The sequence below is a fragment of the Pogona vitticeps genome, chromosome 5, assembly GCF_051106095.1.
Source record: "Pogona vitticeps strain Pit_001003342236 chromosome 5, PviZW2.1, whole genome shotgun sequence".
Classification (NCBI taxonomy): Eukaryota; Metazoa; Chordata; class Lepidosauria; order Squamata; family Agamidae; genus Pogona; species Pogona vitticeps.
Genome location: NC_135787.1, coordinates 114,471,102 through 114,498,106, shown reverse-complemented (window position 1 = coordinate 114,498,106; position 27,005 = coordinate 114,471,102). Strand labels below are relative to the sequence as shown.

Genomic DNA, 27,005 nt, shown 5'->3' with positions numbered 1-27,005 from the left:
TTTTATTGTGCAGCTTCTAAAATAAATATACACTCTTGGTGTCTCCAAGATGGGCATTACATGATTATTAATTGGCCAAGCTTGTAAAGTTACATTTTAAAAAATAATTTGTCATGCAGTTTGCTACTAAGCCCTTAAAAGGTAATTTATTGCCATTATTTTAATCTTTCTAGAATTTTAGGACTGAATTGCATTATACATGAAACGTTCTACTTAAAATATCTTCCTCTAGAAATACACTTTTAAAAAAGTCAGAAAGTAAATTAAAAATATTCTTCATTACATGACACCCCACCCCCAATGCTAGCCGTGTTTGTCTGTTTTGATAAATTTCATTTTATTTCTTTGCTGCTTTCCTCCCTGGGAAAAGACATTTACAGTTGTGTCATCCAGATATAAGAAATCTAGGAGTGTTAAAAGACACTCTTGTTTTAAGCAGGCAGGAGAAGATCGACTACACAGACTCAGCAGATAAAACAAAAGCGCTTGTTTATTTTCGAGTGATATCGCCCGGGTGTCTCTCTAAGTGAGGGAGACCCTGATCAAGACAATGCAAATAATTTTTAAACCTTCTAACCACAAGGAAATAACGATACAAAAAAATCTATTGGCAGACAATTAGGTAAGGGGGCTTGACTACAGAGTCTTCTACCTATAGGAGTTCAAGAGGGGCTGGTTTTTCTAAGTATTACATTTGAGCAGGTCCCCCGCCCTGGGTTATTCTAATTTAATAGCAAGCGGTACTTTTCAAGAGGAAACGAAATACACAGGATATCTGTGGTTTAGCCGATATTAACCACAAACTCAGCCATCTGTGCTATAAACCGTTGATCGGTGCTCCAGATCTGCACACGAAAAATAACAGGATATTTGTGGTTTCTGCAGGAACAGGTGTTCAAGAGACAGATAAGCAGGTTCCCAACTGATGCAAAGAAATTCATTTTCTGTTAATTTTTAGAAGAATTGGTGTCTTGTGAAGCATCCTACAATCAATTTTATCAGCTCACAGTTGTTATGCCTAATTTTTGAGGGGAAAAAAGTATATATAAATTACATTAATTGTAGGCTGAAATTCTGTTTGTGTTAGGTTTCACAGATGTCACCAGTTAGGGCATTTTTAAAAAATTAGGCATTTCTCCCTCATCTCCCATTGCCCCATGAATCCCAAGTAATGTCTTTCATTGTTGAGAACCTGCAGATGCCATGGGAGGGAAGGAAGAAATCTATGACTACTAAATATCACAACTGCCATAAAAGCATCCTGGTGGAAATGATTTTTAGCATTTGAAGACTTCCTCCTCCTGCCTTGTGGCTCCCACAGGTTCCCAACAATGAAAGAGATTACTTGATACACATGGGGGCCTCAGGATAGAAAAAGGAATTTTTTTATTTCCAAATAATACATTATGGAACTTACACGAAGAGGATTTCAGCTGTAATGTGTTACTTTTATTCTTCATTAATCATTTCTTTCTCTCTTTGCCATAGAAATGGGGCATTCCTCCTGGAAACCTGCCTTGTTTACTTTTAAAAGTCTTGAAATGCCACTGTTTCTCAAAAATTTCCATATTAATTTTTAAGGAGACCTAATACAAACCAGTATATAATATTTCTCAAATGACTTGTTAGATTTGTGGAAATGACTGAATTCAAATGGTTCTCAGACAGTCTTGATTGCTGAATGATACCAATATTGACCTCAAAGAGGATGCCATTTCTGATTTTCTAATAATCTCAGAGCTATGATAGACAAACAGACAGACAGACAGACAGACAGACAGACAGATAGATTGCAATCTACAATTTGAACTTAATAAATATATTTTGAAATTTTTGTGAGGGAGCATGAAAATGTTTCTGAAAGAGGACAAGATTCATAGCAAAGCCTGATTTTTAATATATTTAAGATACATGTGGGAAAAAATGGGTATTTGCTGTGGGCAACACCTATTTTATAGTTGATAACAATTAGACATAAAAATGTCTATGAGAAATCATCATGTGTGCTTAAATTCAGGGAACAAGCACCCATTCTCAGTAAAATGTAGGTTCAAAGTTTTGAATGCAGTTGGCAGAGTGCTAAATTCCAAGAAGCTTTGAAGTTTGAATGCTTCTCGTAGAAGAGAAGGAGCATGCCAAGAGGAAAGGATTCTTACAGCCATAACATATTCATTCTAACCCGGTCCATTGGCATATCAAATCATTGTATAAACCTCTGGGCAGCCTAAACCATTAGAATACTGCAAACATTTACTTGCATCATTTGTGAAAAAAGAAATTAGGCTCATGTACAAGAGCAACACAATTTTCATGGTTAAACTGCCTGCTATAAAGCTGGCTAAACACAGGGACTTTCATGCTTTTCCCCCCAATTTCTCTGCAAACACAAGCCAAGTTTCTGTTTCTTGTGTTCTGGTCTGATTTAAGCAACTTTTTCTCCATTGCAAACTGTACCAACTCTAAGCATCACTGATTTAGCTACAACAAAGTCTAAACACACAATGGAAAAACTCCTCTTGTACTGTGCCTTTAGCTCCCTTTTCACAATCCAGCTATGTTTTAAATGAAAAGAGAAAGGGACATCACCAGTGTACCATACCCCAGAGCTCCAAGCATTTGTTATAAAGTGAATACACACTATTTTACAGTGTATGACGTACGTTTGTGAGGCAAGGCCACCTAGCTTTTTGGGTCATGAATTTTGAGGTGTTATGTGTCCAATCAGAAAACGGCTGCTATGGGGGGGGGGTTCACCTAGTTCCAAAACACCCATTTCTCAGAAGGGCACAGTGTTAAGGTTGAAATATGACTTTCATCCTTAGTCCCACAATGTGAGTACAAGGAAGATACGTAGTCTGAGCCCCAGAACACCTAACTGCTCCTTTGCATCAACATTTTTTGCTCCAACAGATTATGTTTTTATGGAAATGGAAACCAATTACTTCCCCAAATAATTTCTAAAATTAACTTATTCCACTCAAATACATTTCACGAAATAAGGCTATTCCAAATTATACACAAAAACCATACACCTCAGACTATTTATTTATTTATTTGATTTATATACTTCCCATCTAAACAATGGTTACTCTACCACCTATAAGAACCATTCTGTCTACCTCACTCCCGATTTCCATGCATTCTCTGCATATAAAATCTCTCTTATGTCATCTCCACATATCCCAATGCCACTGGCCAATCCTGGGTTTAAGATTTCCTTGTGGGTTCAAGATTTCCGGCAAGGACAACAGGCTAAGACGCAAGGCAGCTGAACAATAAGCCATTTTTATTGAAGTACAAAAGTACAAAAGTTCAGCTGGGCTTTCTCCTCAAAGCAGAGAGAGACCCAGAACAAAGGGTGAACCAATATTTTTATAATGGTTACAGACAAAGAGCCATAAAAGTACTACATTGCTATTGGTCATCTGTACCCCAACTTTTGGATCTCGGCCCTGATTGGACTTCAGGTGTTTCTGCAGTGACTCATTGGCTAGAGAAAACTATACATTTTCTGACCTGATGTTTCCTTGACCTGTGACCAAGATGTTTCCCAGAAAGTCTGGGAACAGGAGTATCCATTATTGCTGCCTTCCGCCCCTGACATTCCAATGCCACTTTGGGCAGGATATAGAGGGCTCTTTTGTTATTCTAAGTGGGCTGGCTATAAAATGTTTATCAGCAGTGCTATCAGCTAGGGGTGAATGGTCTTTGTTGGTCCCAGGTCTGGGTTCAGGCAAAGTTAAAGCAGGTTCAAGTTTGTAAAACATCTAATGAATGTGGGCTACGTGACCATCTTGGAAAGGCATACATTAATAGGGTAGAACATTAGAGAAATACAGAGTACAAGTATAAAGTACATTTGAGTTAAGTACATTTGTGCTACAAATACAGTATAGTGTTTACATAGTGTTGGTACATAGATTATTGATACATAGCTGGTACAGAGGATACCCAAGTCTTCTTGATACACATGGTGGTAAAAGTTATGTTAAAACATAGTCTCAATATCCTGCCGTATCACTACCCCCTTTTAAAATTCTGACAGCAATAAGATGGCGGAATTTAAACTCTCACCCACCAAACTGCAGTGGCCACATTGGATGTGGCACAAGTACAGGAGGAACATAGAAAAGAAGACATAGTTACACATTTTGCAATGATACCAATTAACACAGCAGTAACAATAAGAAGGACAATACCAATGAAAACATTCTGACAATAAAATGGCTGAAATTAAATCAGCACCTGGGTTTAGCACTGATGCAACATTAGAGTAAACATAGAAATAATACAAGCCATTAAACTTTAAAACAATCAAAGTACAATCCCCATCAAGGTTATGCATATAATCCTTGTTGGAGCAGTATCACATCAAGAGCAAGCCTGTGTTCCAGAGTCCAAGATATGCAAGGAGAAGAAACCCTATCATTTTTATTCATTGCGCTAAATTCATTTGTCCTGTAGTTTAAAGAGAAGTTGATCTTCCAGCCTAGTCTCTTTCTTTTCCATCCACTGGGCGGGGAAGGTCTGCAACTGGCAGGGATCTCTTGAACTTTTACTTGCTTTTCCTGTAGGATGGGAAATTCCAAGGGAAGTTATGCTAATCCTCCCCCCCCCCTTCTTGGAAGGCCTCCTTTCTCAGTCTTGAAACTGGTTACAACAATAAGAACCATTTGTCCCTTTGTAAAATCCTAATCCTTAAAAGGGTCTGAGGAAACTTGTCTTGCAGCTTTTTTTCTACGTTTTCCTTTTTCATAAACATTTCAGTGTCTGAGTCAATGTTTCAACCTACCCCAAATTATTTATTTTCAACAGATTTTACAGGCAGGTGGTACAGCCTCAATGTCCAGATGCCCAAGGACACAAATTATCAAGCAATGCAGTAGCCTCTGCATGTGTGCATCTATGGAGTTCCCACAGAAAGTGCCTAGCTAACAATCTTGGCAGCACAAGCAGGCCATCCTTGGTGGGAGACCAACCCCCCCCCCCCCTTGTGTTTCCAGCATCTTACAGTTCTCCCTCTTTGTGCACCTTGGGAAGCAAGGAGGGGGATGGTCGGAACCAGAACAACCAACAGCCAAGGCTGTTTCTGGAAGTCCTCTTCCTTTCCATTTCCCTCCACATAACTGGCAAGTGCACAGCTTTCAACAGAGCCTTGATCTCCTTTAAATGTTATCTCTTCTCTCCTTCTACTGTCCTGAACTCCCTATTTCTCCAAAGTCCCCCCAAAACAGGCAACACCCCAAAAAACGGGAGTCTGTATACATTTACTTTCTGGCCCTGGGCCAATGTTAGGGCCCAGGGCTGATGTGCGACCAGTTCAGCATTGTGGGCTGAGGTCTGCGGTGGAAGGGCTTTTGCCTCAACCATATCAGAGTTTACTTTAAGGTGAGGGCAGAAGGGTGGCAGAGTTCAAACACGTACTCATAATGAGTCGTAGCTCCGGGCTATCCAGAAGTAAAGCCAGAGCCCCCCCTTTTGCTCCAGCACCGTCGCTACAGCATGAGACACATGGACTGTTACCAGCACTAGCATGCCCCTTTGGTGAGAAGGACAGCGGCTGCCATGGCTTGTAAACATGAGGGTCAGCCCTTGATTATGTACAGTAAGACTCCTGTCTCCACGGGAATGGTATCTGTGGTTTCACTTATCTGTAAACCGAAACTAAAGAGGAAAAAAAGGAACAGTAAAGAAGATCTGGTTGCATGCCATGAAATGGCTGAAATCCTATTGCTTAGCATACACAGTAAGTTGCATTCAAGTAGGCTCACTGAATCAATGGCTAAAATCATCTTGTGTAAAGCATAGGTCATTAAAAGTCTTTTAATCCAACCCCAAGTTCCAAGGCTCCCATGAGATCTCTTTTGACCTGGAAAAGCTTTGGCGGAGAGCCTTAAATACCAGAAAATCACCACCAATGTTCCCCATCCTGTCCCCCTTTGGAGGGGCAACTAATCTTGCAATTTCCTCCTATTCCGCCAGGAAATTTTAAAATATTATTAGCAGTTCCTTTAAAAAAAACAAACATAAAAATGTCTTACCATGAAAATCCATGGTAAGAAAATATTCCATTGCCTGGAATATTTTCCCCACTCCAATATTTGAAGGAGTTAAAAAATAACCTCTTTAGTAAGTTTACTGTGTATCAGCTAGAATCCAGCTGCTGTTCAAACAAGGTCCGTGTAACTTGTCATGGCTAATTATAATTAACCAACATGCCTTAGTGATGTGCCTGGTCACAAGCACAATTGAATGAGTGTTTCCAGCATCTTGCCACTTAGCAGGGATGGGGACTCAAGTCGTGAGATGCACTGTCAAGTTGGACTTATGTTGCACCAGTGACTTGACTCGGACTTGAGTCTCAATAAATGCCTCAGATTGGACTTCTAACTCAGAACCCACCCACCTCCTCCCCCTTTTCTGGGGCAAAGCTTGTTTTCAATCGTCACAATCAGCTATGGCTGGTTATACACACCTTATGCAAATAGCAAGCAGATTCAGGACAATATGTTATTGCTGTTAAGATAAAAAAATAAAATATTTAAGGCTCTTTATTGAGACTTTTTGTGGGAAGCCAGGTGGTAGTTTCCAATGCCCTATCCGGTTTATAGAGGTGGAGCAGAGTGTTAAGGATACATACTTTACCATAGCATGACATTCATGAAATTCTGCAAGGAAGCTATAGTTTTTCATGAGCACAGAAATGAGTAAAATCTGAACCCACTAAGAAATATGGGCTATTTCTCTGCCTTTTTGCAATGTTTCTCATCAGAGTTTTTGAAGCATTTTCTCCTCCTTAGAATGCAGAAAGATAGTAGTGAGTGTGTGACCCAGTCAGGGCAGCAGTGAGCATGTCCCTTCATTCTACCACAGTCATATATTTGCCTTTTAATTCCCAGTTCAAAGAGAAGCAAAGGAAGGAAGCCAGTTTGTAAGTGAGCAGTTTGGACATAAAATGAGGGAAGACTCAGCAGGGAATGAAATGATAAAGAAAAGACCTTCAACTGACTTCAACAGCTGCAGCAGGGTAAAGAACACTGTCTGGATTCCATCATTTTTTCACACAATTCTTCTAGTGTCACAGACTTTACATAAAACCAGCAGCAGACTCAAAGGAAAGAAGGAACTTCATGCCTTATAATAATTTTGATCCCCCTGCCCCGTTTCTACTTAGCTATTATCACTTACACACATTTCATGATTACATTTGAAATAGGATGAACAACAAATATGAATGGAAAACTACATAAATGTTTTTTATCATGTTGCTTAGCTTTGGACAGTTGGAACCAGAATGTTTTTGTTTTCATTCCTACTTTGAACATCTTGCTGCCCTTCTCCAATTTTGTTAAGAAACAGGAGATGGCCATCTTGTAGAAAAGATTGCATCCATGTGGTAATTCTCACAGAATGCTTAGTGTTCTGGATTCCTTTCACCTTCAGGTGGCGCCCAGTACGGTAGAAACCAAAAGAAGGTGCCCACATTCTCAGAGGAATCTAGCTCAGACATAGATGTGCAGAGTGCAGGAGAAGTCAAGTAATGGCATACATCTGTCTACTACTACTAGCCTTATGAGAGAATAACCTAAAAATTTTCCAAGGAATTACTGAGTTTTGAAAATAACAGTTTGAAAACTACTTGACTGCTAGGGTCAGAACAGATAGAGGCTTCAATTCTGCGCTTCTTTGATGCAGTGAAAATTCCCCCAAAGGATTATTTAAGCAAACTGCCAATGTAGGTAAGGTAGTTTTCTTTTTAATTGAATTTTTCAGTTCACATTAAATACCTGTGGCACAGCATCTGACCAACTCCTGTCTGATGGCACTCAGATATAGTTTCTTCCCCCTGAAATCACAAAGTAATCTATAGCTTACAAGGCCTGCCAAATTCCTTCCAAAGCATGGAACACCATCACCTTCACAAACATGCTTGCAGGTTACTTCAGAAAAACAACAATCACCACAAATGGTATTTCTGAATAATTAAATGCCTAAACGCTACTAAAATGATCCTATTCGTTTAAGCCTGGTGTATAGATTTTAACTGATGTTGCAGACTGAGACAACCCCATTTTAAAGTATTAGTAGTCTTTGGCTGAAATCCTGTTGATCAGCATAACAAAAGCTGTAACATTCAGACCATTCCTAATTGGCAATTAAGGTCCCCTGTGTGATTTTCAGGAGAGCATGCATAATTAGTTTGGTGCAAAGTTCAGAATCCTAGGGATGATTGTTTAAATGCTGGCTAGGAAAGGAATGAATGTTATGCTTTTGTTATACTGAGCCAGGGCGGTAACAGCAGGGGTGCAAACTCTTTTTCAAAAGTCATAGGAGCTAGCTAGATGTATTAGGAGCTGGATTTAGAAGCGCCTTCTATCTTTCTTTCATAATATTCCTCTTCCCTTTAATGTTTATATATTGGCATGATAGCATTCATGATAGCAGTGTTGAATAATTCTCTTTTCTCTGTATCCCAGATTGACTGTATTCAAAACATTTATGCCTCCCTCCCAATGGATTTAGACCTGAGATCATACTCTGCCTCTGTCCCTAAGCCTTAAGAGGTAGTTGAGTTCCCTGCTCTGGAGCTACAGTCACCTACCTCTACTCTAAGAATCAGTGATCTACTTCACAGGTTTATTAGCACAATGAAACTTGCACATTGGAAATGTTATCCACAACTAGCACCAACATTTCTGCACATCCTCCTCTCAGATATATAGTAACTGTTCTGGATATGGTTCTCCTACATTTCCATCCAATTGTTTCCTTGTATTCATTTTTCCTAAGGACAATACCCTTCTCCTTATGCTATATCTTCCTTCTCTGCTTTTCCACCTTGTCTTCTTGCAGTTCCCCTTCTTCCCACTATAGAACTATGCCTTAGCATTAAGATGTGCTTCTGAGGCTTTGTCTAAGCTTTCATGACACTGGAGGTCAGGCAAGGTTGTAATTCAAGAAAGGTATTTTCTAGAGTGGTATCTCGATTTTGTGAGTCTCTCTCCTGTGAAATGCAGAGGGGGTGAATGCTTTATCTCTTTGGAACCAAGTAACATTTCTTCATTTGTGGAGGATTTTTCGTTTATTTAACATTTCTAAATTTTGATCCTGCTTTTTATCAGTGAGCTGTGCTTTAATAATTCGATATTCCTTTTGTTTATCCCATTTCTGTTTTCTCTTATAAGAAATGCCAGGTATCTTGGACTGAAGAGTAGAATACCAGTTTTTAATTTTTTTAAAAGGTCCCCTTCTTAACTAATTTTCAAGTAACAGCTTCTGCTGATTATAAGGTAAAGGTAAAGGTTCCCCTTGACAATTTTTGTCCAGTCGTGTTCGACTCTAGGGGGCAGTGCTCATCCCCGTTTCCAAGCCACAGAGCCAGCGTTTTGTCCGAAGACAATCTTCCGTGGTCACATGGCCAGTGCGACTTAGACACGGAACGCTGTTACCTTCCCACCGAAGTGGTCCCTATTTATCTACTTGTATTTGCATGCTTTCGAACCACTAGGTTGGCGGGAGCTGGGACAAGCGATGGGCGCTCACTCCGTCGCATGGATTCGATCTTATGACTGCTTGGTCTTCTGACCCTGCAGCACAGGCTTCTGTGGTTTAGCCCGCAGCGCCACCACGTCCCGGCTCTGCTGATTATACCCTCTTTAAATTCTATGGTTTTGTGTATCAGGACATAATAAAAAATCTGGTCCTTCATTATTATTATTTTTTTAAAAGTCAAAATGGAGAAGCCATGTATGAAAAACTAAATACACCTAATGATTCAATAGCTTGTAGAACCACCTTTAGCAGAAATAACTTGGAAGTAATTGTTTTCTGTATGACTTTTATCAGCCTCTGTTGTGGAAGAATTTTGGCTCACTCTTCTTTACAACGTTGCTTCAGTTCATTATGATTTGTGGGCATTTGTTTATCCACAGCTCACATAAGTTTCTTCCATAGCATTTCAACTGGGTTGAGGTCTGGACCTTGACTGGGCGATCACAACGCCTTGATTCTTTTCTTTTTCAGACATTCTGTTGTAAATTTGCTGGTGTGCTTAGGATCATTGTCCTGTTACATGACCCAATTTCAGCCAAGTTTTAGCTGCCAGACAGATGGCCTCACATTTAACTCTAGAACACTTTTGTATACCAAGCTCATGGTCGGCTCAATGACTGCAAGGTGTCCAGGACCTGGGGCTGTCAAACAAGCCCAAATTATCACCCTCCACCATTGTGCTTGACAGTTGGCATGAGGTGTTTGTGCATTATGGTCAAACCTTTCCACTTTGGTCTCATCTGTCCAAAGGGCATTGTTCTAGAAGTCTTGTGGTTTGTCCAGATACAACTTTGCAAACCTAAGTGTGTTGCCATGTTCTTTTTAGAGAGCAACTGTTGGCAATCCTTCCAAACAAACCATACCTGTTCAGTCTTTTTCTAATTGTACTGTCTTTAACATTTCACATGCTAATTGAGGCCTGTAGAGTCTGAGATGTAACTCTTGCAATTTTTTGAAATTTCTCTGAGTATTGCATGGCCTGACCTTGGGGTGAATTTGCTTGGATGCCCACTCCTAGGAATCTCCATGTCCTCTTACACAGTGGTCCCCAACCCTGGGCCTCCAGTTGTTCTTGGACTTCAACTCCCAGAAATCCTGGCCAGCAGAGGTGGTGGTGAAGGCTTCTGGGAGTTGTAGTCCAAGAACATCTGGAGGCCCAAGGTTGGGGACTACTGCTTTTACATACATAAAATGATTTTGATCCAAGCAGCACAATTTTGGAGATAGCACCTCCTTTCTGTGAAAAAGTTTCAAGAGTTAATTTGAAAAAACCTGCACCACCTACTGGCATAGATGACCTCTGCACCTCATCTCTCCAAGGTTTAAATTTCAATGCACTTCCTTCATTATGTGTTTATGATCAGAGTCTTGGCAGACTAATGGTTATTTCTATCTATCTATCTATCTATCTATCTATCTATCTATCTATCTATCTATCTATCTATCTATCTACCTACCTACCTACCTACCTACCTACCTACCTACCTACCTACCTACCTACCTACCTACCTACCTACCTACCTACCTACCTACCTACCTACCTACCTACCTACCTACCTACCTACCTACCTACCTACCTACCTACTGTATCTACCTATCTACCTATCTACCTATCTATCTATCTGACTGAATGACTGATTGATTTATTGATTTTAGCAGTGGATCTAGCTAATAGGATTCTGGCCATTTAAATCTATATCTCATTCTCTTTCAAGGGTTCAAGATAGCTGCAATGTAGTGTACAGTACATTCATTTCTTCAAGTTAACTCTTGAAGTAATTTTAAAGAGATGACACTTGGATCTCTGAGGGTTAGAACTACAAGTCCTAAATAGCAAGTGTACTTTATTTTATTTATTCATTTATTATACTTCTTCCTTTGTACTAAATATTTGAATTGGTTCACTCCAAGACTGGGATCCTAAAGAATCAAAATATATAGAATAAAGTACTGGTGGAGGGGCAGATGATTAAATTTTAAGAGAACCACACAAGTGTCTATACTATATTGACTGGGAATGGTGAGGCTTCAGGAAATCTAGACTAGGAGTGTGAGGAATACCTACTACTGTACCCTCTCTGAAAGGAAGTTTTAAGTCCCACAAGGTTGCTTACTTGCAGCACAAGAATGAGACAAATCACTCTTTTTTTAATATCAAGGACTTTCCATAATTTGCAGCACATTAGTGTCCTTTCACCCTAACAAGTAATACACACAGAGAAAGAAAGAAAGTGGAGGGGGACAAGAAGAGAACTGGCTGATTGTTCAAAAGGACACAGACAACTTGTCAATGCTTCTGTTGCACAAAAGTCCATGAAACACAATGGGAGCTAGTATAATTTTGTACAATTTGTTTTATTTTGTATTAGTGAGCACAAATTGCTCTTGCAAATGTGGAAACTCTTGCTGAGATTGTCAGAAAATACTCTGCCCTCTCAGAGAAAAACAAATGAGGATTTACATTCCTAGTCTAGACACATACAAACAGTGTGCTGGGAGAACTAAATGAAAAACTTGTGCCACCTCTAACAACTATGTATGTAATCTTTTGAACATCCACAATGCTAAAAGAATTTTTTAAATTTTAAATATGCCCTATGGGGATGGGCGTAATTTATCATTTAAAGCAAGTTGGAAAATGAATGAAATTATAGCCCTTCAGAAGCATTATGTGAGAACCCGAGAATATATGTTAAAGAAATCTGGAAAATGTTCTATGATTGGGTTCAGAAACAAGTATGAACAGAGAATATAGCATTTTTTAGTATTGTGACACAGACATGGAGCCAAGATTATACTGTATAATTGTAACCACTAGGTTATATACGTTTCTTTTGTCTTGTTTTTCTTTTCTTTTCTTATCTTTCTCTTTTCTTCTCTCTTCTTTTCCCCTATGGTGGTTTCTTTATGCGTGTTGTTTATGGTTATTATGTGATGTTAAAAAATGCAAAAGAAAAAAGGTAAAAGAAAAAAATGAAAGAAATTTAGGGGTTCTTACCTCAGGGTGACTGCCAATCTCTAGTTTACATTAAAGTTATCTCCTTTTCTCTTTGACTTGAACACAATGGACCAAATCCTCTTACCTCCTTAAAATTGCTTCACACATTTTTCCCAACCTAGGGGTCAGGAGCCCCAAGAGATTCACAAAGTGTTTTCTGAGGGGTTGAGGCTCACCTTTTATGTGTTGTGGTCCTTACTCAGTAATTTCTTCCTTGACCTTTCAGAGCGGGATATTAAAGTTACCATGTATGTGTATGTATGAGACACAGGTCTTTTGGGGAAAGAAAGAAGCTTCTACTTTCTGAGAAAGAATGACCATCACACTCAAATAACATGTATGGTCTTTCTCCTACACATTTTTTTCAAATGGCCATAACAGTATTCTCTCCAATATTTTGTACCCATTTAATAATAAAAGCATTAACATCTGCTTTGATATTCTGTTTTGATAATAGTTTATACCTTTTAAAAGAAAAATAACAAATACTTTTTACAGATGATAATTATCATTATAAGTAATACTTATTTGAATTACATAATATTCTTATGTGGAAACATTTGAACTGCAATTTTTTCTTTAATATTGCCTTCCTCTCTGAATAAGACCAGATAATACTGTGATATAAACTACTCTATACAGTGCCATAATAAATTGTCCCCCCCCCCCTTTCAAAAGTCACAGTTTGGAGAAATCAGATTCACCCTATTATTTGTAACTCTTTGCTGGCCCTAGAAATAGCTCTGTGTATGTGTATTTGTACATACACATACAAATTAATACATTCATAGAGCTCCCTGGAATCTGACACCCCCTTCTGTTCTCACATGGATCCGATGACAACTAAAGCCCAAAATTTGATAGCAAAATGGTGTGTGGCTTAGATATAGTTCAATGTTGCCTGATCTGCAGGGAACGCCATTAAGTTCCTTTTTTTTAAAACCAGATATTGTTCAAATGGTGTGAGACTGCCCATGGGGATGCTGCTTTGTCACCACGCCAAAATATGTGTCCCACACTCATGTGCTCTCCTTAATTGTCAGTGTTAATTATCCTGTGGGGATGTTGACATCCAGTTTTAAAATACAATGAATCTCTAAGTGAACGTAATGAAGAAGCATGGAATAATCTCCATCTACAAAGCTGCTGAAAATGAAAAGCTGGGGACAAAAGTTAAAGCTTTTCAGTAACCCCTTTATATCTCATTACTCTTATGTGACAATGTCTCACCCTGTTTAATAACCTTGCTCTTAACAAGTAGCTTGAACTGACTCTACTGAAGAAAGGGAGGGAAAAAAGGTAACTACAAATGACTTCCAATTAACCAAAGCACTGCACAGCTAGCCCTGCTAAAAGCCTGTTTTACAAGGACCCACAAATGTAGGTGTCTTCATCAGTCCCTATTGTGTGAAGAAGAAAAGAAAGATGACAAAGGGGAGAATATCAGGAGAGAAATGATGAGTGCAACACAGTTGCCTTACTTATGTGCTGCAGACCCTGCAGATATAATGACACTATAAAGTCTAAAGTAAAACTCAGGTGTTTCATATGCTTAGTGCAGGGTGCTGTTAAATTGCGAAGCCCAGTCTGATAATGGACACTTCACCAGACTAACTCTAGCTTATTTAAAAACATATTGTGGATACATACAACCTGTACATGAATACTGTGCATAACCTACCAAAGAAGGGCCAATAGTCCGCAATAATATTACTCTGAACAACTTCCATCATCTATGCAATATTAACTATATTAATTATTACATTCTCACATATACTCTGCTTCTCAGAATCAGCTATAGATCATTCTGTGGAGTAATGGGTGGCTTTCTAGATGTTGTGGTATTACAACTCCCATAAGCCTTTGCCATTATAGCCAATGATGGGGATGATGGGAATCATAGCCCAACACCATCTAGTGGACCACATAGTCATGCTGTAGACTCAATGGGGGAGTGACAAGCAATTCTGCTTTTACTATAACCTTTTCCCTATAAAAGGTTATTATTTTTACAAAAGATATTTACAAGAAAACCCTGATACAAAATATGTTGATTCAAGACATCTGTACATGCATGTATTTGTGGGCATGTATGATGAAAGAAGGCAAACAGTCAGCTTTCTAATACATGCTCTAGTAGGCATGTGAATCCTGTAGCCACTTGCCTTTGTTGAGAACCCAAAGGAAAGAAACTGTTTTTTCTCCTCCTGAAAAATCTCATGGGAAATATTGTGAGTTTTTTTGGTATTTTTTTTAACCAGAAGAAATATGAATTTGCACAGGATTATTCCCTACACAATACAGACTCTTTCCCGTGCAAGACTCCGAAAAAGGGCATTCAGCTGTACAGAATGTAGTAGTTTCATGTGCAAAAGGATAGATTATAAAACAGCAGCGACTGCAACAGGCAAGAGTGAGGCCACAGTTCTTATTTTTGTGGGAAGCCAGAAAGTTTTTCTGTTGCAGTGCATAGCCATGGCAAGGAGCCTTGGCATCGTATGATTTGGAAAATGAGATTTTTTAGAAAATTATTCTTGGCAGTCCTGTATTCTAATCTATGCAGGTCTGTATATCAGATGTGCTGCAAAGGAACCAGAGGAAAGGTGCGAGTTCTGCAGTGTTAACTGAAAATGCACTTTCCCTCTTATAATGAATAAGGCATCATCTAATTGAAGATCTGCATTATAAATGTAAGGTGGTGACACATGTTAACAGGTTTGTCACAAGGAGATAATGCAATGTCATTAGGTTGACTCAGTACAAATTGCAGTGATTACCCATCATTCTAGTTAACATTGTCTTTCAGAAGATTGTACGAACTATTCATCTACAGTGTGAGTGACAAAGTATAGCAAAAAGTGAGCCATCATTCCACAGACAATACAACATGCACTACTTCTGTTGTAATTTGTTTCTGTAAAAATTAAGACTCAGTCATTTGATTAATTAGCAACCAGACGAGTGGCATGACTCACAAGGAAATGCAAAAATAGATTTGTTTTTGTACACATTTCCAATGTCACAATCTTATAATTAAGGTTTTCTGTTCTAAATGGTACACAACCTTTGTTCCAAACTCTTCTAAACAGTACCTGGTTCACTCAACACAGAGTCTGCAGATACTAATTGGCTAAAGTTTCTAAAATTAGAGAGACCACTCCAAAGGGTGAATGGGGTAACAATGAGTGAATGCAAACAGCTGTCAAAACCTTATTTAAACAGACCTGTGTGTGGTCTGTACATCAGAACAGGTCTTGCAGGGGTGCTTGGAAATATCAAGGTAACTACTTCCTTTCTAAAACAAACTTCACAAGTATTTGTGAGTTCTATCATGTACCCAGCAGAAGTTTCAATTATCTTAATCAGTCCAAGATGAAAGGACTATCATGAGTAGGCTGCAAGTGTAAGATACTTCCTACTTATAAAACCATACAAAGCAGTAAATTTAGTTCCTTTAATCCCCTCTGCAATGTTGGACAATATCTACTGTATTTGCACATACAATAGAAATTCTGTCCAATTTGTACAAAAACCTTGCTCCATGAACCACTGCTTCAGGCACAAGGAATTATCAGAACTGGTATCCTAATTTCTGGATGCTTTCACTTTTCATATTGTAGTTATTCAATATTAATATTGACATGCCTTCTGAATTAGGCACTTTAAAACCTCAGTTCCATTCTGGCTACACGCATTGCACAAATGAGGTATTATTTGCAAGGCAAGCAAATTTATTTACAAAAGAGTCATGACATTATCTAGAAGAAATACTGGATACATTTCATTATTTTGTTAATTATGCTGTGCTGAGATGAAATTTAAATTAAGATAAGCCAGTTATGGGAGTAAACATGGTTTTTCAGGACATGCTTAATTATTCGTATAGTTCAGGCTTATTCCATGATTTACTTCCTCAGTCATGTATGGGCCTGATTTGTAACAGGTCAATGTAGCATGGATTTTTTTTTAAAAAAATAATTTTCTAAAATAACCTAAAATAAGCCAACCTGCATTTCTATAGTCTGGCCATAGGCTACTCAAAAGAAAGAATATGTAATATTCTTTATGTAAAGAATGTAATATTCAACAAAATTTTAAAATTCTCTTTAAGAATTCACATTGAACAATGCTGTTTATTCTACTGTGTTTCATGGAATCATAAACCTTTAGCATAAGTTACTATAAAAAAGAAGTATTTGAAACGTGAACTTACTGAAGGGTGCTAAGAATTTCTTAAAACATTTGAGCTGCAGAAAGCTAGAACACTTTGCTCATGTACTGAGAAACAAAAACCACAAACTTATTACAGCTGATCTAGCAAAGATAATAAATGAGAAAGGAAGTGCAGAAAAGAGAATCTGTTAGCTGAAGGATCAAGGAGACTGGTTTAGATGCAACACTTTTGGAAAAAAAGATTTGAGACACTGAGACAAAATATAAATAATAAACTTTATCTAGTTCTCTTAGGAAAAGGGCAAACAGGATATCCTAAGAAAACAATAAAAGTACTAAAACTACATTACAAAACATACCAAACAGTAAAAGGAATTAAAGGTGACGGCAGCTCAGGCAGCTCCCACAAACTCAGGCAAGCACACACTGTCTCTGCCTCACTCTGTCAGTCAGCACCATCGAAGGGAAAATGGGTGAGAAGGGAGGGAGAGAGGCAAAGCTTTATAGAACCTTATTGACTAAGGTTCTATAAGGATATTAACCCAGTGTGGGTAGAATGTTACATCTTGCAGTATACCAACAAATGCAACATCATTGCTTAGAACATTCATATTCCAAGTCAGGATGGCCCGAGTGACATGAGATGAACAAAAAGTAGTCGTTGTCATGGGTTGTACACCAAGGCCACTGACTTCCAAATGTCTTCCACTTACACATTAAAAACAGCACTTTAGGAAATGCAGTTCTTTCCATGCTACATATGCATTGCAGCACAGCAGGTATTTGTGTTAATATTTGTATAACTTGTCATAGCTAATTGTAGCTAGCAAGATGTCTTGACTTTACAAAACCTTTCTTCCCACCTGCTTTCTGCCTTGGTGCCAAACTAAGATGCATCCTAGTACTTCATCAATTAGCTATAATTAACTTTAACATGTTATTCTGCACTAACATCAGCGGAACTCCAGCCAATAAACTATGAAATCACTATGAGTTTCATGTTCAACTTGCAAACGTCTGTACACATCACACACAGAGGAGTCAGACAGTCTCATTAGTATCTCACACCTTAATTTTTAAAAGCTTTATAAACATGTAACAATATCACAAATAGTTCCTTCTGGTACAACCTTGCTTATGCTGCTTATCTCACTAACCAGGACTTAGACCTCTCACTTATGTAATTCAAAGTTGCCATAGGTTTAATCCTAAAGTTCTAAATTCTGATAAACAATCAACTGCAGACTATAGTCATTTTCACATACATATAAACTAGGTAGGTATGTGAAACTGTTTAACATAATAACATTTTTTTCAATCAGCAACTGGAGAAAAAAATACCTCCATTTGTGAAAGGGAGATTATACTCTTGATATATGGTTTGACAGGCTGGCACTTGTCTTAATGCCTTTTTTTCTGACACCCAGGTGACTTTTTGCTTATATTGATCGTAAACAATATTTTCCTGTGACTTTCCAGTTCTTTTTGTTCAGCTTGGTGTAAAGTTTTGTTTTGTTGGTAGTGGTAGTGATATACTATATGCTATTTTGTATGGCATGGTCTGATCTAGTAGACCTTTCATAGTCAGATAGTTTATGACACATCCAGGAATGTGAGGTGTGGGAATGTTTAACCTTTCTTGTCTCCCATCAGGGTTATCTCCTGAAATATGAATAGCAATACATATTATTTGAATTTGATTTATTCTAATAGCGAGAGATAAGTTCTAAACAGCAAAAAACAAAATAGCTTCATGTTACACTCTCACTTCTGCTGACCTGGTGCTGTTTCTCTTATTATAGAGTGTCTCACACGTCAGCTCTTCCATCACCAAGAACTATCAAAACAATTTATCAAGTTTTGCTTTGTTTTTAAATCAGGGTATGTAGAGACACATTTGCCTAAGGGCAAGATGAAGTGAACATGACAGTTTTAGTTTTTGATGCAAACTGGCAAACCTGCTCTCCAGAAGTACTGTAGTATGTTCAGCCCCTACTTGGCAAATATCAGTAAATGAATCATTTTAGTACTAGACTCATAATAAGATAGCAGAGAAATTAGCAGTTGGCCAGGGAAGAGAAGAAAAGGAGTGAGTTATTGTGAAAAGAAAAAAACAGCTGCTTTCATCTTCTTTGTGGACTGGGTTACTGGACTGTTTCAAAATCACTCAGTTTAGATCAGCCCTTATTTGAGCTCCTAGAAAGTGTAGCAAGTGGATGAGTTGTCTAAGTGAATAATTCTTCTTGCTATTTGATTAAACAGGTGACTAGTATTGCTTAGACTGTGTAGCAAACACCCACAAGAGTTGCAAAGGGAAATATTTGCTTTATTATTTACTTTAACAAAGAAACACTTTTGCTGTCCTGAGCATGAATGTTTTCTTGTGCATTTTGCAGCCACTCAAAACAACATTTTATTCATTCAACATAACAAACAAAAATATGAAACGTTGGCTTCTCTCTAACTACACTTTTTTTAATGAACTGTTATGTACTGTATTTACAAAAGAAAAGGTCCTTTTTGTGTTTGCACTCCAACTGCATAACACTTTCCAAAGATGTTCAGTTAGTGCTCATATAAAACAGGGTAAGGTCATGCCATTTCTTCAAGCACTTGAGAGGAAGATTTCTCAATTTAATTTTTGTCTGCCTTTGCTCTGTTACTCTTTTCTGTTCTGATTGCTTGTTGAGTCATATTTACTAGTTTGTGTGAAATGCTGCTTATTCAAATTTTGTACCTCAGCTGGAAATACTTTTCATGAAACAGTCCAGAAGCCATAAAACAACAACAAACAGTATGTTACTATGAACAGAGAAAGGAACCTGGATATTTCTGAAAAGTTCTTATTCACAAAATATCTGAATGCAGCAACAGTGACTTTTGCTACATACTTCTACATATCTTGTCACACATATCTTGTTTTTATAGTTTATGCAAAAGCTTTACCAGCAAACTTAATAAAATCCTTGTCCTCCTGAAATATGTCAGGCTGTGCCACACATATAAATCCATTTACCTTTCTATAGCCAGATTAAGAAAAATAAATAAATTCTGATGATTGCTTCCTTAAACTGACTGCACCAACTATCCTTTAATAACACCCCAATCAGTTCCAACTTGATTTACGCAGCTTTGGGGGTTCACAATTTTAAAAGCCATGTAAGTGGGGTCAGGATTAGAGCATTCTCTTGCTGCATTTTTTGAGAAGAGTATTAGGTCAGAAACACAGCATCCCTTTCATAAAATGGACTGAAATGCTATCCAGTTACTGACCAAAAAAGTGCCATTCTGCTAAGTGGTTCCATGTCAAGGAATGCATGTACTGTATTAGGTTGTTGCAGTTAAAAAAAACCCATAATGAACTCCCCCCCCCACCCCGTTATATCATAGTACCTTTTGCCTCATTGCAACCTGTGGACCCTTTATGCCCACGTAACAGCCAAATACCAAATAATACAAAACCAGAAAGACAAGGCTGCACCATCACTCCAAAATGTGATAATGGCATTCCACTTCCAATCTCCTTTTGAACTGACACGCTTCAGATCAAATGGCATGTTTCAGTATCCACAGACAATGGCTATTTGAATTAACAAACATCCTGATTTTCAGTGCAGCATGCCTAAACTCTGCCTCCACCTACACTGCAACTTTCTTCTTAATAGCTCTCTTATTTGTAAGATGGGTATTTGTTACAAACAAAATTGATTGATTGTGTGTGTGTGTGTGAACACTTAAGAAGCAGATGGCTCAGTTAGGATGCATCTCAGCTAGATTTCCAAGACACTAATGCCACAAACCCAATATCTAACCCCCACCGTTTAGAAGAATTCCCTCCCCTTTTGTAGGTTAAAACTTTTGAATATATTATGCTGTACTGACCCAGTACAAAGATGAAAGACACAATTAATTTAAAGTACTGGATCAACCATAGACTCCTCCTTTGAACAAACCATATTGCTGCTGCCTCTACAGCACATTTATAGCACCAGAACTGGATCCAGTTATTACTTAGTTTTCTCTAACATCCCAAAGACTATTGCATCAACGATTTGAAAAATCCCAATGGCTGCTGAAAAAAATGCTGCACTATAATGATTCTTGCAACACTTTTTCTTTTAAAAATTGCTGTTAGATTGAGGGGATTCTGCAGCAGTGCTGAATTTCCTTAGTGGTAGTCTCTGTTTTGGATACTTAAATTTTACATACAATGTGGATGCAGTGATTGGCATATTGTTTCTTGCATGTTTTGTTTTGTACTGTACTATTTGTTTGGTGCTGATCTTTGACTGTAATAAATTCAGTTCAATTCAGTGCTTAATGGTACAAAGTCAGAAACACTTAACTTTAATTGCTCCTGATCTCTAGCAGGACAAACACAATTCTTCTACAGAATGCATCTGTAGAAGGAGAATTTTGCACAACAAGGTGTGAGATGTTGTTCTTGTCCAAATCAGCTTAATTAGATTGTGATAAAACTAGGAGGAATACATTTTGTGCTGAAAGTAAAGGAAGATATCTTTTTCCAAATCAATGAATTCTGTTGTATTCAAATTGCTTGCAAACCTTTTAACTGATGCAACTGCTGTTACCATTCACTGTGTTCTAATTCATGTAGTTTCACTGTATAATGAAGCAATATTTATTGATTCACCTTCCTTATCCTACAACCTCTGCATTACCTTTTTGTTCCTATTTATATCATTTCTATCATATTAACAATGAACACAGTGACAGTGTTTCCCACTTCATCTATAATTTCTGGATGAGTCTGAGATGCTTAGGCATAAAATGGCTGCCACATTTGTTCCCAGTAGCAGCTGTCTCTATATAGCAAGCTTTTTGTGTGCTGTAGATTTGGATATTTTCTTCTTACTGCTACCACTGGGAGCAAAAAAAGAACAACAAAAGTTTGCTCTGGGAGAAAATCCCTCTAATAGTGTGGTGGCCTATTTGGGAATAAGTTGCCTTATGGTGACACAGGGTGGATTTTATTTAAATCAATGTGCCGAAACAGAGAGAAGCCTTCTTCGGTTGACTCACCTGACAAAGGGAATGAAGAACATAAGTTAAAACTCGAAACACCGAGCTACTTTTCTGCTTGCTCGCAACGTTTCCAACCCAATCAAATAGTCCTTGAAATTCAAAATGCACTAGCTAACAAGGACAAATGGCTTAACAAACGATGTGCCCTCATTTCTTTAAGTAAACTTCTTCGTATAGAGACCAGCCAAGTAGATCTGGACAAAATAGAATGGCTTCCTGGATCTCCTAACTCAGAAAGAATCCACCTCACCTTCTTTACAAATACACTACCTTTAATGCTCTTGCGCATGGGGAGGTTTCTAGAAAATTTTCAAATAAGAACTAAAAGAGTCTTTGCAACCACAGGGTTAAAACCCCTGCTTACAGGGGAAAAAAAATCCTTGGTAAGCCTCCCTTTTTCCCGAGCTGCTCAAAATATCTCTTGGCCAGCTTCCCAGACTTCCGATAAGCCTTCTGCAATTAACTCACAAACTAATCAGGTGAATCCCCACAGTCACATTCTCACTGAAAAAGAGCAGTCTGCCCTACAGAGTTTGACTCTCAGCCTAGAGAAATCCTTAAACAACATCAGAGGCTCCTCGCTCAAAAGAGGCATGCAAGGAAACTCTGATACGCTACGGAATATTGGCCTAGTAAACCCCCAGGAGTTCCTGATGGAGATCGAGAATTTCCTGGGAACTGACCAAGATCAAGTGGCTGACCCTAGACACCAAGACGATCGAAGGGCTGCCCCTACAGCTGTTCTACCACCTGGCCACGATGATTTTTTTGACCTCTTAACGAACTCTCATAACAAACCTCAGCCGGAAGCAGAGATCATTTCAGTAATGGATCAAGCTAGGACATCTGATTTTAGCCTGACAAACTCCCTTCAAAACTCTGCAAGTTTTGACCCAAGCTCAGGAAAGGCAAATCTCCCAGCCTCTAAACCTACCTCAAAAGACTCACTCCTGCAGCTTGAGTCTGTTGGGGCTGATGCAGCCATTGTAACGAATACTCAGGCTCCGCCCCAACATATGCGTCTTACAATTTCTAACGCCGATCCCATTGCAGTCCCTCCTAGCGAACCCAGCAGAACTACAGTGAGCCCTCTGACAACGGATTCCAATGTTGCTCTGCATCAAACCAGAGACTCTACTAGTTTTCTCGTGGGTCACAATTCCGACCTTGAGGTGATTGCTAATGGTTGCGCCCCATCCCAGTCCAACAACCTTCTAGACCTACTTACTGAATCTGATTGACTGGTCAACCCCCTTTCATACTCCTCCTCCACTTCACCTATCAAGCTAATCTCTTGGAACCTCTCAGGATGGAGGAGTAAGTCCAAGGACAAAGACTTCCTGAACTACCTTCGATCCTTCGATGTCGTGCTCTTCCAAGAAACCTGGGCGTTAACGCAAATCAACGTCGAAGGGTTCAACTCTTATTGTTCTCCAGCCCTAAAAACTAACAACAGAGGCCGCCCACAAGCCGGTCTAGCAAGTCTGGTGGCCTCGCATTTAATTTCTGAAGCTGTCAATCTACTGTCGGACTTTCCTTGTTCAATTCAAGCCACAAAACTCACCATTGCTAAAACAACGCTAATCATACTTAATATATATATCCCTCCATCTCCCAATTCTGCCTCTCTTCATCACCATTGGTCACACTTAACTTCTCTTATGGAGGACCTGGAAAGAAAATTTCCCTCCTCAGAAATTATTCTGGCAGGAGACTTCAATGCAAGGGTTGGTAACGATGCCTTGTTGTTCCACAAGGCTCTTGATGTTGACCACGACACCTTTTTACCACTTCCTTACTCACAAAGCCGACATTCAAAAGACAAATTACTAAACCGTGCTGGCATTTGCTTAACAAAATTCTGTTTTCAGTTTAACAGAATATGGCTTAATGGGTCAACGAACTTCGCCAATTCCGGTGATTTCACTTTCCTGTCACCCAGAGGCTGCAGCGTAATCGACTATATAGTGATCTCTTCTTCTTTTCTGCCATACGTTTATGACTTTGCAGTGGGCGACCGTACAGATAGCGACCACGTCCCTTTAACAATGAAAATTAAGCTTCATTACCAGCCTAGCTCTCTTTTAGCCAAACAATTCCCTGCTGAATCTACCGAGGCCCTATGCAAAATCCATTGGAACGAGGCCTCAATCCAAATATTTTCCAACCTAATCAAATCCCACACCATGCTAGAACTTCGGCTACACTGTACTTCATCTGACGACCCCCCCGAATTTATTAAAAGATACGAGGCTATACTGCTCCACATAGTTGATTCCTTGATCCAGAGTCCAAGATCTCAAAGGAACCTAAGAACGCCTTATAGTTCTCCCTGGACAGACAAGGGGTGCCGTGAACTGAAACGTCTCACCCGTGACACTTACCGCCAATACCGGGACTCCAATGACAGATCTCTACTTCTAAGATACTTTGACCTCAAAAAACAACTCCAACAACTTATCCAGAAAAAGAAAGAAGACCTTTCATTTTCCCAGTGGGAACAGTTATATCAAGCCACAATTTATAATAAACCTAAACTTTTCTGGTCTATAGTATCTGGGTCTTCTCATAAAGCTGATCCAGAGGCTTCCACAGTTTCATCACTGGAGTGGCTTCGACACTTCTCAGCCTTGTTCTTTGAAAGACAAACTGATGTTCCAAACTTTGTAGATCCCCCATTGACCGCCTTACCCAACTGGCCCTTGACCACACCAGACGAAGTCCGTGAGTTAATTTCCCAACTCAAAAATGGAAAAGCCCCTGGCCCCGATGTCATCTCAGCTGAAATGCTAAAGCATGACTCGGACTTCTGGGCCCCCCTTCTTGCTTCCACCTTTTCAATGGCTGACCAAACTGGCTTAATGCCAGAAGCATGGACGAATGCCATTATAACTCCCATCTTCAAGAAGGGAGACCGCTCACTCCCCTCCAACTATAGGCCAATTAGTCTCTTGTCCATCATCGGGAAACTCTATGCAAAGCATCTAATGGCCAAACTTGCCTCCTGGATGGCACAGTCCAAAATCCTTGGGCCTGAACAAATTGGGTTCACTAAAGGGAAGTCAACTACAGACCACTGTCTAGTTCTCTATCATCTGGCCAACAAATATTCACAGAAGCCCAATTGTAAACTCTACACTGCTTTCCTGGATCTGAAGGGAGCCTTTGATTCTATTGACAGAGATCTCCTCTGGTCCAAACTATACAATCTGAACATTGACCAAAGACTGCTCTTCCTCATCAAAAGATTGCATACTTCTACAACTTGCCAAGTCAAGTGTTCCCCCGCTGGAAAACTAACATTAAAGATCCCGGTTAATAAAGGCGTTAAACAGGGCTGCATCCTAGCGCCCGCTTTATTTAACCTGTTTCTCAACGATATGGCCCCTTTCCTGGCTGAAATAGATGCTCACTCTCCTAAAATCGGCTCCCTACAAGTCCCTCTGCTCCTCTACGCGGATGATGCTGTTCTAATTTCCCGCACCCGTGTGGGTTTGAAACGCCTACTCACTAGGTGCCTCGAATATCTTAACCAAAACAAGCTTCCACTAAACTGCGAAAAATCAAAAATTCTTGTTTTCTCCAAATCCTGGCGACCCTTAAAATGGGTAATCAATGGAAACACAATAGAACAGGTTAAGCATTTCAAATACCTTGGTATCAACTTTCAATATAACTTATTTTGGACACAACACCGTAATTCTGTTACAAATCTAGCCACTTCCAGCACCCTTGCAGTCTCCCGGTTTTTCTACAATACTGGCAACCAATTCATCCCTGCAGCCATAAAGGTTTTTAACGCTAAAGTTCAGGCCCAAATTCTATACGGTTGCCCTATATGGATCAGCTCATTCGACCATTCTATTGAGTGTATCCAGTCAAAATTTCTTCGCAAAATATTAGGGCTGCCTAATTGCGTCCCATACGCTGCTCTTTGCCTGGAAACCGGACAGACTTCAATCGAATCTAGAGCCTGGTTGATTACCTTCAAATACTGGCTGAGACTTCATAACGACCCTGATCCAAATAGTCTCATTTTTCAACTACTTCAAGATTCATCCTCCTCCAACTGGCTTGCCATCATCGAGAAAAAAATTAGTGCTTTGGGTCTATGCTTGGACTCCTTCTATATGCTGTCTGCTTCTGAAACGTTTCAAATAATTAAACAAAGAGTCCTGGACATTGAGCAACAAAACCTTTACAATGCGGCTAACAAGACTTGTTCACCAGTGAAATTGTCTCTTCCTTGCAAATTTGGACATATAGCTTCATACCTCTCTGCACTAAGTAACCCCCAGCACCGGAGGGCGTTCTCATTGGCCCGGTTTAATGTGATGCCATCTGCAGTCCTGACGGGCAGATTTTTAAGGACCCCCCACGCAGATAGGCTTTGTTCATGCAAACAAAACTGTATCGATTCAATTTCCCATATCCTATTAGGGTGTCCCAAGTATACTGCCCCTCGTATCCAACTTTTAGAACCAATTTTAAAAAACAAATCAGGCCTCTCTGAAGCTGACAAAGTTTATTTTATGTTGAGTGACTCTTTACAGGATGTATCTGCGAGTGTAGCATCCTTTCTACACTATGTTACAATCCTGTGTAACAAAGACCAGCAAACTGTACTCCTCTTTTAACTTTCCTTTTATACGTTGTCTTGTCTATGCCAATAAAGGTCTGATTGATTGATTGATTGATTGACCTTTTTGTTCCTATTTATATCATTTCTATCATATTAACAATGAACACAGTGACAGTGTTTCCCACTTCATCTATAATTTCTGGATGAGTCTGAGATGCTTAGGCATAAAATGGCTGCCACATTTGTTCCCAGTAGCAGCTGTCTCTATATAGCAAGCTTTTTGTGTGCTGTAGATTTGGATATTTTCTTCTTACTGCTACCACTGGGAGCAAAAAAAGAACAACAAAAGTTTGCTCTGGGAGAAAATCCCTCTAATAGTGTGGTGGCCTATTTGGGAATAAGTTGCCTTATGGTGACACAGGGTGGATTTTATTTAAATCAATGTGATTAAACCATGATTTAAATCACTAGTCAGTAAGACTCAATTTAAATCACGATTTTTAAATATAAATACTCATTCATGCTGATAGTTATAATCTGTAAAATTTGTTATCAGATGAAGATTTCACATTTAGAATAATAACCTGTCAGACAGGTTCTTGTTTTAATAGGTTAATAACTCACATTTGGAGAACTACTTAAATTGTTTTATTT

The 27,005-nt window shown here is 39.0% G+C and overlaps 1 protein-coding gene across 47 annotated transcripts in view; it reads right to left on the bottom strand.

The window, feature by feature from the left end:
• The window catches only part of MAGI2 (membrane associated guanylate kinase, WW and PDZ domain containing 2), an 889,129-nt gene that overhangs the window by 436,801 nt on the left and 425,323 nt on the right, over window positions 1-27,005 (bottom strand). The gene's annotated exons all lie outside the window — the stretch shown is intronic.